General features: G+C 39.6%; 1 protein-coding gene across 4 annotated transcripts in view; it reads left to right on the forward strand.

Moving 5' to 3' along the window:
- Positions 1 to 4,742: 4,742 nt before the first annotated feature.
- Positions 4,743 to 13,155, forward strand: part of CNTN5 (contactin 5) — a 745,090-nt gene continuing 736,677 nt past the window's right edge. For 3 of the 4 annotated variants that reach the window (XM_075417787.1, XM_075417816.1, XM_075417827.1), the window contains exon 1: positions 4,743 to 5,010. The gene's annotated coding sequence lies outside the window, so the exon portion shown is untranslated. Of the gene's footprint in view, positions 5,011 to 5,048; positions 5,137 to 13,155 lie in introns of those variants that run through there. The other variant, XM_075417796.1, reaches the window with a different exon arrangement.

Consider the following 13,155-nt stretch of genomic DNA (forward strand, 5'->3'; position numbering starts at 1 on the left):
TGGAGGGCAGTCTTTTCATCCTTCGTGGTCTTGGCTCTTTTGAGATGTGGGTTAGCAAGACACTGGGATTTATCTTTGTTACTATACAGTTTTCTTTGCTGCTGGAACATTCAGCCATAATTATAGGTTGTTCTTTTAAAATGTCGTAGTGCTCAGAGAACCTCTCATTTCACTTTTTGCTTTTCTCTACTTTGAGGATTATGACTCACCACATCCCCCAAGTAGCTCGCTATCCAAAAAGCTCATGTTACCATGGAATGGCTGCAATGTAAAGAGATCTGTTCTTTCTCCACTCTTTCCCCCTTTGTGCATTTTGCTCCCATGTAGAGTAGAAGCTTTGTTCCATGTTTGTAGAAGGTAACATCAAACTCCATCAAACTACATCCTTCCTGTGCATATGGTGAAGATCAAGCTGGAAAGAATGAGGAAAATTACGGTTTTGCTTTTCCCAGCATACTAACTAGCACAGTTGCATCAAAAGGCATGCATTGTATCTCATAACAGATGTTCCAGGTATGTCTCTCACAAGATTAGGAAAGCCAGGAGAGAATATGAATCTGCATAACCCTTCTGATCTGTATTCTGCCTCTGAAACTACAAAACTATGTTGCACTTGCACAAAGCATGCCCAGAAAAGTAAAAAGAAACCCTCCCTGCTGGTCAGTTTATCCTGCTTCTGTCAGTAGCCAGAATACTAATTTTTAAGAACTTGATCCTCTGGTTTCCTTTGGATGAGTTCCTCACAGAGCCAGTGACACTCCGTGGAGAATCAGCGTATAAATGGGGTTGGTATAACGCTAAGATATTCACATCTGTTGCTTCTCTGCGGCCCTCCCAGTGGCTGTGGCTTCTGCAGAGACAAGGGAACTCCCATCCTGTCCCCTTCAGTTAACAACTGAATACCACAGCATTGCTAGTCTGCTCTTTGATGACCATTGTCTTGGTAGTAACACACTGCTTATACCTGGATGTATCAAAATATGTAGCACCCAGCCTATTTTCTCTTCAACTAGGCAGCAGTGGAAGCTTACACTGGGGTTGTCCACCAAGGAACACAACGGCCTCATCATCCTTGAGGTGCCTGACTAACTGCAGTACAGCTCTGTCATCCTCTCTTAGACCACGGTTCAGTGAAACAATATATTCAGTTTCCAAGTTTCTCTTGCAGAATCAGAAAGACCGTTGTGGCATGATACAAAGCTGTGATATGGGCCATGCTTCACTCTGCTGCTTTAAAACTTTTTTGAATAGGTTAACTTTCTCACAGTCTTTATGTTGGACCAGATGTCATCTGTCTGCACTTCTGAAAATTTAGGAGGCTCAAGTCCCCAGAGGTTGGTCTTTTTTGTTTATTTTATGCGGCAACTTCTTCCCATTGCTAACATCTCCAGTTTGTTAATTATCTGCTATAACTGAAAGCTTGCATGGTAGGCTCTGAATCTTCTGCTGTTTGCCGAAGGCCTGAAGAATTATGTGTCACATTTACACATAATTCTGCTCATCCCCCTACAAAATTTTCTTGTAATTCTAATTATGCAGCCATGAGGAACTGAATGAGTCTATCCAGATGTTCTAGGGGAGGACAAAATATAGTGGTTGCCACTAAAATTATACAGTTATGTACTAGTACAGGGCCAACGCATACCTTTCAAAAACTAGTATTTGTCAAATACTGTCCTCCAGGTACCTGAAGGGATGTCTCACTATAAATGGGGAGAGGAAGAGAGAAAGAAGCTCTCATGGTAGTCTAAAGCTACACCCCCAGTGCTGTTGCAGTCACAGATGTGGGGGAGAAATTTGTGTAGCCAAATATTTTCTTCACAATTCACTCCCTATCTTTCACTTATATTCTGCAACTGGTTAAGAAAGAACAGTGAAATATCCCAATAATAATGGTATTGGTCAGACAGCTCTCCATGGGGCAAAAGAATACATTATGCTCCGCTTAAAAGAAAAAGAGAGACTAAAAAGGAAAGATGTACAAAACAAATAAGAGCTCAGAAACAACTCAGACTGCAGATGCGCTGCATCTGTTTGCTTGCCCACTGGGGACACTGAGATAGAGAGATTAAGGTATTTATACGGAGATGGTTAGACAATTAGATCAGATACGCAAAATGCAGTTAGGTTGACTTAAAGTCTATAGCAGTGATAATACTGTAACAAAGGGGTAAATATAATCCACTGTCTATGCGTTAAACATTGAACACATCTGCCATAAAACAGCTCATGATCTTACAGTGATGGAGTAAAACCAGAACTGACCTTGCAAAGGATACACATGATCAAAAGAAATTTTAACCTGTTCAAAAGCTGTGTGCCACTTGGCTTTCAAAGGAAGATAAAACTGGCACTCATATATATATAGTCTATTCCTGATTATATTCAAGGAAAATGTAAAGGTATGTTCCTGTGGAAATATTGCTGATGTGAAGTTAAGAAGACGGAAGAAAACATAAAAAGTTGCCATTCAAAATAAATGTCTACCCAAACCAGCACTCTTAAGTAAAAGTGAGCTAAAAGCAGAAAGAATGTAGCCCAGTGAGTATGGCATGTGAGCCTTCTAGTAGTCTCTAAAAATAACCCTGATCTGTAAGCTTCACAAAGGAAGGTAAAGGCCATGAAGCCCAGTCTTTATAATTTTTTTAAAAAATCTGTATTTCTTTTAATTCCATCTCTACCTGTAAAAGCAAGTAACCAACGAAAGCCACCTCTTCACACATAATTCCACGCTGTTGTCATAAATAACTACAGTACGTAAAAAAATACATTTATTAGTAAAAATGCTTCTGGCTTTAACATTCACTTTAGAAATATTAAGAAATGGTGTCTCATAAGTTATTCATAAGATCAGAATTAATGCAGTCACTATTCCTGGCTTCTGATTAAATGCTGTCTTGTAACCTAGTAACACTGCAAATAATGACCAGATTATAATTTTCTGTGAATTGAGTCAATGAAGAGAAGCTTTGATATGTCAAGATGCAACATTACTTGTCCAACAGAAATACGCCTAGAGACCCATCCACAGTGGTGGAGACAATTTTCTTCTGTGTTTGTAAGGGACAGTGTATGCAAAGTCCATTTCTAATGATGGGTTCATTCTCACTCTTTCCCTATGATCGTTAAGCCAGTGGTAGATGGTGATGCAGAAATTTACAATCTTAGAATAACGAAAAAAGGAATTGAAAGTGAAGGGTCTTTTTAGCTCATCCTCATAGATATTAGTGGACAGAATTCATTCAACGTGACGCTGAGCTGTAAATCCTCTGACAGACTTCCATACAGTATACAAGACCACAAAAGCGTATAAAACCGTGTCACTCATTACTGATAACTTATCTTGCTAGAGGCTTCAATATAAAAGACAAGCAAAAGAGACCAAGAAAAAGCTTCAATTCATACTCCAAAGATTTACAAGCAGAGTTGTGTAAGAACCCCCAGCAAATTCCCAAAATTAAACAACTCCTCTTCCCTGTGAATCTAAAACAAATAAAGGACAACTTCTAAAAATTAACCAGAAAATACCTGGGATTGGAAAAACAAAGAAATACAACTAGAAAGACAAATTAGTAAAGCAAAACACACACACATATATATTTTTACACCACAGGTTCAGAAAGCACAAACTATTGAAACGGAGTCACTGAAGCAGAGAAAAATCTTGAATAGGAACCAGACAACAGTTCCTCAGTTAATGTGTGAGTTAAAGAAAGAGACCTAATCACTTGCAGAAGGCCAAAAAAAAAAAAAGAAAAAGAGCAAGGGCAGAAAGGCATAGAAGGGCAGAGAAGTAAAAACGTTAAAGCAGAAAGTTGCCATTGCCACAGGGGGTAAAAAAAAAAAAAAAAAGAAGAAAATGAAACAAGGATTAAAATCCGCCTCGGTCCGGGGGCAGCCATCAAGGGCAGAGAGCGGGAGCGCGCCCTGCGCACACGGACGCGCACGAAGCGGCCGAGCAGCAGGGAGGAGGCGGACAGGGACGGGCAGCGCCGCCGGCCCCGACCCGCGCACCCGCGCACGGCACGGGCCCGGCGCAGCGTGCGCGGGGGCGGTGCCGCGTTGGGCGCGGCTGCGCGGCCCGCGCAGTGCCGGCGGGGGGGGGGGCGCGCTGCGATTTGTTGATGCGGTCTGCGATGAAACGCGGGGGGATGAAGGAGAAGGGGCCGGGAGGGAAGGGGTCGCGGGAGCTGCCGCGGTGTAAAGGCGGGGATTGGGCGGGTGCGGAGCGGCAGCCGCGGCGCCCGGCTGCAGGGCGCGGAGGGTGGGCTCGTCACCGCTGGAGGGGAATAAAATACATTTAAGGAAAAAATAATAAAAAATCTTAAAATCTACCTGGAAGGAGGCTGGGGAAGGAGAGGATGGGGGCAGAAAGTGGTTTCTGGGGAGAGCTGATGGCCAGGGCTAGAGAGGAGCAGCAGATCAGGGGAGAGCGCTCCTCGAGTCGTCCTTCTGCCTTCACGCTCCGGGGCAGAGGAGTGGAGGAGAAAATCGGGGAGGAAGGCAGCGAGGAGGGGGCAATAGGGGTGTGGGGGGATCGTCCTTCTGCGCTTAGGGGTAGGGGCGAGCTTCGGGCGGTGTTGTGAGCTGGCACACACACAGCACACACACACACCATATATATACATCGTCAGGCGGGCAGCCGGGGGCGGGCAGAGCCTCCGCCGTTCCCCCCCCCGGAGCAGCCGGGGGAGGTGCCTCGGTCCCCCCGCCGGGGAGGGGCACGGCGGGGCCGGGAGGGGCTGGCGGGAGCTGCCGGCGCGGATGCCTTCACCTGGGTCTCTCCATCAGTGAGCCAGGCGAGGAGGAGAGGCGGTCGGGTCTGGAGAACTGCCGCTGGATGGTTTAAAAAAAAAAAAAAAAAAAGGGAAAAAAAAAAATCCCCAACTCTGCAATCCTGTGCTCCCCGCAGGCTCAGCACCGTAAGGGACTGCTATATTTGAGGCTGTCAGGAGGATGGGAGAGAGAGACTGAGAGTCAGGGCGAGAGAGAGACGGTGGCACGGCAGCGGTAAGTGTCTTTGCCATTCCCCCGGCCAGGCACCGCTTTCCCCGGTTAGACTTCGGAGCGTGTGCAGATTTGTTGTAATATCCATCGCGGCATCTCTGTGAGCAGTCTGCTGTGAAGCCAACAATGGTGAGAGATCCCATTTTTGGGCTCCTACTCCAGGTTTTGCGTGTTTTGCTTTTTGTTTTGAATTTTGTGTTGAAATTGTTGTCATAATTGAGCAGAAAAGTTGAAGCAGAAATTACTGTGATCTGCTGTATGCTGCCTGTCATTTAAGTAGCTAGCGAACTACTGCAGTGAATGAGTTGGGAAGAGAGATGTGAGGCTTTTAGAACAAATAAATACTTCAGAGAAAGAATGCTTATTTTAATGTGCAAATTTTTTATGTTTGGGAGAGCTACCCTGCTAATGCTTGAGGGTGATACAGAAGATAACCTTGTGTATTGAGTTGATAGTGATGCACTAAAAGTTGTGTTGTTATAAAGTTCAGAATGGTGCTTGGCTTTGGGATAAACAATTACCTCCTGAATTAGAAAACTACGGTGCCTGGACTGTTCTGCTTTGCTGAGAGGCAGAGGAGATTGAATTACATAAAGATGCACTGATTTTTCCTCTCTGCTGTGAGGATAGTGGATAAGACTTTGTGGAATGTCTATGAGCTGGCTAGAAGATGAACTGAGAGTTATTTCTGTAACACAGAGCATGAAACTGTGTTTTTAAGATTTTTATCTCAGAGAAAAAATTGGCATGCATTACCATATCGGCACTTCTTCAGATGTTTAGTTTCATTACTGTCGAGCACAGAAACTTCATAAAACAGAAGTTACATAAGATAGTGTAATGGGACTACTTAGGACTGAAGTTTTCTATGTGCTACGATATTTCAGAAATGTAACATTTTTGCAAAGTTTGTTCATTTTTTTTTAATATAAAAAGTAATACTTTCCTTGAATGACACATTTTCAGTAATGTTTTTCAATGAAGGACCTGATGCCAAATTATTCTAAGGAGTTACAGCATTCCCCTAGTCTTCAGTGAGCTTTGGATCAGACCCTAAAGTTTGAAACTACAAATAAATTACATGCTCACTGTTAGCCAAAAGCTAAGGGGGATTCCTGATAATTAAAATTTGGATGACATTTTCGAATTAATAAAAGTGCAGGTAATGATTGCTGGGTTATAGTAGAACTCTTTCAGAAGTACTTTATGGCAGTCATTAACACAAAATCAGTTCATCATGATTAATATTATTACAGTGGATATCAAAAAAAATAACAATAATTCGGCCACTACTTTAAAGTGCTATAAAATATCTATTAGAATTTGTAAAAATATATTTTCATAGACTGTCTTTAATTACTATAGTATTTATCTGCAAAGTTTCAAGTAAAACAAAAAACCCAGAATACTTTAAATATCTGTCTTATTGGGAGGGAAGGTGCTAGTTTACTAGTTTGAGGTATACTAAAAGGAAAAGGAAAACAGAAGACTAAGACAGGAACGATAGTAACAGGAATCTTTCATGTACAGTGGCCCTCTGTGGCAATATACTTTTAATTATGTGAATGATGAAGAGATGTGATGAAGAAGACAAAGTCTCGGAAGACAACAAATATATAGAGAAAGGAGGATGAAATGTTAAGCATTCTTGAAGGTGATAACTAAATAGTTCTGAAAGTGGACTGTTCAACATGCGGTTCTTCTGTTTCATACAGTTACACAGCAACTGCACGTGCAAAAAGTCAGAACTAGCAGAGCGTGACATGAAAGTGTGAAGATAGCTATGGAGGGTCTGGAGACTGAGTGTAGATTTTAGTTTTGTTGGTCAATGTGAAGCCAAAGGACATACTTTGCATTCTAGGTTAAAATATCGGGGAAGTGATCTTAATTTCAGTTTATAACAAGGGCAGATATACTAAGAATGAAAACAGAAAATATAGAATATCTGACTGTCTGAATTATAGCTGAGAACTTGGAAGAAAACAGCTTTGACAACAGACCTTGAGGAAAAATATCCTAGCAGCTAAGATAAAAGGTACGATTAAGAACTCTGCTATTAGGAAATAATAAAGGGCAACTTTAAGAAATGCATAACTTGGAGGACTGTCAGCACAGATTCAATACAGGAAGGTCATGACTGGCAAATTCGCTTGAGTCCCCTGAATAAGTTGCTGACATGGTAAACTATTGGGGAATCAGTGATATGATTTATGGGGGTTTCGGAAAATGTCCAGTTCTGTGCTCCACAAAATATTGATTTGGAAAGTAAATTTTGGAAGGAGTGCTGGAATGAATTCAAACCTGACTTAGAGATAGGTACCAGAGGGTGTCAGTAAAGGTAAAGAGCTCTGGATGAAAGGAGGAGGTTAAAAGTATGATGCTTTAAGCGACTATCTGAGACCCAGTTTTCGTTCTTGCTTGTTATAAAGCTGGCCTGTTCAAAAAAAAAAAAAAAAAGATATGCTAGCAATGCAGAAAAATCTGTTCCACTGAAGAGATTCAGCATACTGGAAGTTTTTTGATTAGGTTAATGGTAGGAATATTTATTTTAAGTAATTAACGCAAGTTATTACTAAAGGCGTCAGAAACTGTATGTTAAGAATATACGTGCCAGGGGGCTGGCATTGAGCTATCTGAAGCGATTGGTTCAGTGGCATTGAAAAAAATGGCTCTTCTGAATGATTTTGTCTTTCTGCATGCAGCCTGCAACACAGATTTCAGTTCCTCTGAATTCATAGCATAAGTTGCCACTGTTGGTGTGCTCCCTCCATATGCTCCTGTTAACTGCTTCTGCGTTGCAGTCTCAGTTTCAGAACCACCCCAATCATTTGAACAATTTCCTGTACTCTAAAATACTACACTGAAATCCACCACTGTTTATACTGCATGCTTAATTCCTGAGAATCAATGTCAAATAGACATTTGCTTGATAATATTATATTGGTAGGTATTTCACAGAATTTATTTTCCTCCTTTCTGTGCATAGCTTCTCTGATGCTTTTTTCAGGGTCTGTTACACCCTTTATTATCACCTTCTTAGCACTTTACAAGGGGAAAATACTCTGTCTGGAAGTGATGGAGTCCCTACAGAGTTTTATTTTCTGAGAAATTCTGATCAATAACACTACATTAGGGGCCAGTGCCTTTTAAAAAATTACAAAATTGTTCAAACTTAGTGAGATAAATACATTCAGATTTTCCTTAAATTTAAGATTTCAAAGCCTCATAATGTGTGTATGTATACATATATCTGTGTTTATACACACACATATACTGCGCATTAGAGTAATGATTCTGTGTCTTTGCAAGCTGGAATGGAAGCATCAATAACGTTTTCTGGTTAGTGGAAGGAAATGTAATCTGTTTGCTTTTATGTTTAATTTCTTGGCTGATTTATGAAAATATCCCAAAGAGTATGAAACATAAGAAAATGTGATCTTTGCTTATATGCTGCTTTCTAAAAGGGAGTCCGGGCTGATTTCTCACTGTACTTCATAAAGGGCACAAAGCACGTTTTAGGTGTTGCAAGCGGATGTATAACAAGGGAATATGATGTTAGATTCTGTATGCTGTGAATATTATAAAACATTAGAATTACCATCCGTGTTACAGCTGATGTTCTTGATCTCACGTGCTTGTTCTCTGTAGTCATCCGCTCAGACTAGCTCCTAAGCTTACAGAGCCATGAGGTTATGTCAGAATGACAGAGTAATTCATGCTGTCATGTAGTGGTTACCAACACCATAGTTCACCTCTTTACATCTCCTTCAGGACCAAACTTACATGTCAGTCTCGGGGAAAAACTGATAACTCTTCTCCATTCCTATACCTAGAAATAGAAAATGCATCAAACTCTTTCCATCCATCAGAAACTTCTCTTGGGAGTTTCCTTTTTCAGTATGCTCTTAAAGGTTTTATTGTAAATGGTGTTAAAACATGATGATATCTTTGGAGAACCTTCTCTTGCTGGGACTAAAAGCAGACAAACACTGACGGTAGTTCATTGCAGTTACTGAGAGGAGTAAAGGATGACAACTTCCCATTCAACGTAGTGGGAGTGTGGCTTCAGCCTTCTTGTGAGTGAGAAGTGCTCCGTTTTTGATCGCCCGAAGTTTAAGATTTACTGTATATCCAATGGGACTCCTAGCCTGCAAATCATTTTGATCAAGATTAAATGTATGGCTTTGTAATTGATTTAGACATAGCATCAGCTGAGTCTTTTGGGTGTCTTTCCTTACAAGTAGGATCACTTTGCAAGAATTCACTATCCCCATTGTATTTTTGTTGGTTTTACAGTCTTCATTAAATATGTGAGGGACATTGCCCTGTGGCTGTAACATTCCTCCTATAGGTTGTAACTGACCTGCTATAGCAATGCGTTCAATCAAGAGTAGTAGCTACACAGATGGGCAGGTAAATGACAAAGACTTTGTGGTCATAGTACCAGAAGCAGCTAATCTAACAGCGTAACCTCCTCATAATATTATTTTGAGAAGACATTTGGACGCTAAACTTTAAAAGTTGTCATTCTTGCTTAGCCATAATAAGATATATCCAGAAGATGTGTTTGTTGCAATAATCTCCCCAAAAATGTGCTCTCAAAACTGAGCAGTCGTAGGCAAGGAGCTGAACAGAAATTTGCTTTTGGAAAAAGTGATTAATTATTACCTGTTTAAGTTCACATGCATTATCTTTTAAAGAAAGATGACCAGCTATCCCCATTACCTTACTCCACAGACTCCGCATGACTTTCATATGCTATCTACTCTCAGTTATTTGCAGGTCTCCGCATAGACCTGCAGTGTAATGAGCAAGACTGCATGAAAATGAGTCAACAAACTCAGGGTATAGTTTTACCCCTTCTTCTGAGATGGTTCTCACACAGAGAATGTTTTCCAAAAGTTAAGTGTTATAGTCACTCAGAAAAATTATTCTGGCATACTGGAACAGTTTTGTGACATTCAGCACTGTTGGTCTGTCAGAGTCATTCAGCGTTGTCATGTTCATATTATTGTGATGTAACCAGGATTATTCACTTACTTTTATGGTTATTCTTATAGTGGCTTGGATGGGGACAAGGTGGACAGATTCTGAAATAGATGGAATAGAAAATACTAAAAATTTCATAAGCTGCCTTGTTCCTGTGTAGGAATTTCAGTATGCCTAGCACACAAAAATGTGGTTGTATTCCAAACAAGCATTTGAAGTTCTGGACATTATAATTCTGTTACGTTTGTTTTTTCTATGCTTACTAATTTCTTTTGCACAAGTATTCACTGCCTGCAATATTATACAGCCCACTTTCTGGACCAAATTAATGATACTAAACTTTGTATCTTAGGTTGCACATACGTGCTTTCAAAGCTGAAAAAAATCAGATATAGTTCTGTACCTGCTATTTAGGTTATTTTGATGTAGAGTTCACCAGTTGCATAAGTAAATTGTAGAATTTTCTATTACGGCATAAGTTGTAGGTACATCTATTTACATATAGTTACAAAAATGTGGATACACCAGCTGTCTAACTCGCATCACAAGTCCATACTAAATAGTCTTTAGATTAGAACTCTGATAGTCATAGAACACTTGTTTTATTAGCAAGGTCTTGTATTTCCATTATAAACCTTATCAGTATTATCATCATCATAGCAACTAGTCACTATAATCATAAATCAAGATTGCATTGTACTAGGAGCTGTAAACACAAAATGGTCCCTCAGTCAAAGAATGTATGGCTTAACTCTAGAGCTCTTCCCTTTTTGCTGTTGTTTGTGACCTTTGAAAAGCTTACATCGAAGGGAAGATATCTGTGTTTCTCAGCCATGCTATCATGATTATGTACAGATTTCTTCAAGACCACCTCCCACATCGCAAAAAATCCCAAGATACTGTCTGCAACACTATGATGTGTTGAATGATCACATATACGTGCTATAAAATGGCTTGCAAATCTGTCTGAAGACTGTACCAACAGTCCACAATTACTTCTGAAATGCATACATTGTAGAGCTCTTTTCTACATTAATTAGTTCTTCAGCTTTCCAAAATCTCATGCCAGTCAAATCTTATTAAAAACACGTATATGGACTTTCACACGAGAGTCTATCAGAAGCTAAGTTCTTCTACTTATGAAAAGTTTTTATTTGCTTTTGTCAATCCAAAAATCGTGAGTTAAAGAAGCCAAATAATCTACTCACTTCTGTGACATTCTTTGTCTGGTTTTTGACTTCTGCGTATCTGAGGGGATACAAGCTCTTGATTTCTCAGTCTCATGGTATTCAAGATGCTCAAAATGTTCTTACTCCACTGTAACACATGCAGTGTCATGTATTATTGCTTACATAAAACTCAGCTCAGGGAATCTGGGAATAAAGCCATGACTTCTCTGATGCCATAACATCTCTTTGATGTGTGTCTGCACATCTTCTCAACTCAAAAACAGTTGTGTAGTACTTACTCTGCCTGGACTTTGGGTGTGCAGGTTGGACATTGAAATAACTTTAGGCTGAGAAAGAATGACTGTTACATGGGTTTGAGAAGAGGCATAATTGAAAATGTAGAACACATCAGATAACAAGGGAGGATAATTTATTAAGAGGACCATCGGCACACAAAGAGATAATTTAGAAAACATGATATATAGCCCAAATGTCTGCAGTCTTGTTTTCCCCCTTGCATATCACAGCTGACTGATTACTAACACCTAAGTATTTATTTGCCTTATCAATCACTTTGTGCCTGAGTCATTCACTGATGGGCATAATCCTCTGTTTGTGACTTCACAAGGCATCTCTGGAGGAAATTTGAATGTCATCAGCAATGAATTGAGACATTACTGAAGGCATCAGGTAGGAGGAGGATGTTTGCACAAGGGGCATATTAATCAACAACAGGAGAAAATGTGCAGCATCAAAGTAGCATAATTCTGTTGAATTTGGATTGAATTCTTGCATATTTTCTGCAAAGTAGAAGCGAGGCAGTTAGACTGATTAAGCCCTGTAAAAAGCAAAGCCCTTTTATAGAAAATAAGTAAGAAAGGTTGAGCAAGTTGAGAAGCATTAAGTGTATGGGAGTACTAAAGATTATACTCTTAAAAGGTCATTTACTATCAGAAGTTATTTGTTTAAAATTTCTGTTATGTCTGTAAGTTTTCATTAAATATCCATAAGTTACTATAAAGATTCCTTCTCTGTCAAGCTTTGCAAAATAGTTCTTTTGAAACAGTATGTCTCTAGTTGTGAAAGCAGTTAATAAAGGAATGTAAAGGAATTTGCTAAAGATTTCTTTCAAAGCTTACAAAAATATGTTGAAGTTATGAACAATGTGTGCATGATTATATAGGATTATAGGATCTGTAAGCGAGAATCAAGTATGAGAGAAAAAGATGTATCATAGTTTTTGGTTATTTTGCTTCGACAGAAAATGATGACTTCATATGTGACATTCTGTATCAAATAAAAGCTGGTGTATAAGACAGTATGATCAGTTTAACAATTTTAATTACTAAAAATATTGTCTATTTCAGCAACTGTGTGCTAGTTTCATGTATTATCTAAGATTTCAGAAAACATAGGGTGTTTTGTGGGAACTGGTTTAAAGTCAAAAGAATGTGGCTTATGAGAAACCTCTCCAAAAAAACGTTAACGGACATGCTTGCTTTTTGCAACCTACAGGAGTGTAACTAAGCAGCTTAGGGGATCCCAAGTATTTCTCTAAAAACTACCTGTAGGTGGTATAATAAGATCTGGAATATTTTGTTGGTTGAAGAAACAGACCGTAAACAGCTATATGCAAGGCAGTGATTTTGGACTTTTTGTTACTGTTTCTGGTTTTATTATAGTATTGTGATGAGATAACAGAGCAAAGCAAACACAAGGGTTTACCTTTTATTTGGCCTCGTCTTGTTCTTTGAAGTCGCTGAGAAAAACTCCATCTATTAACTTGAAAATAAAAATTAAACCAAACAAAACTAACTTCCAGGATCAACCACACTGGACATGGGAGTTATTTTACTTCTTTATGCTGTGGAACAAATTTTAAGATGCCTCAGAGACATAGGAATAAATTCTTTTTTCTTGTTTAAGAAAACAGTTCAGTCCATAGAAACTTCAGCAGACTATGGGCAGAAGGTCCTCTCACAAGAGATTT

The sequence above is a fragment of the Opisthocomus hoazin genome, chromosome 1 (genome assembly GCF_030867145.1).
Source record: "Opisthocomus hoazin isolate bOpiHoa1 chromosome 1, bOpiHoa1.hap1, whole genome shotgun sequence".
Classification (NCBI taxonomy): domain Eukaryota; kingdom Metazoa; phylum Chordata; class Aves; order Opisthocomiformes; family Opisthocomidae; genus Opisthocomus; species Opisthocomus hoazin.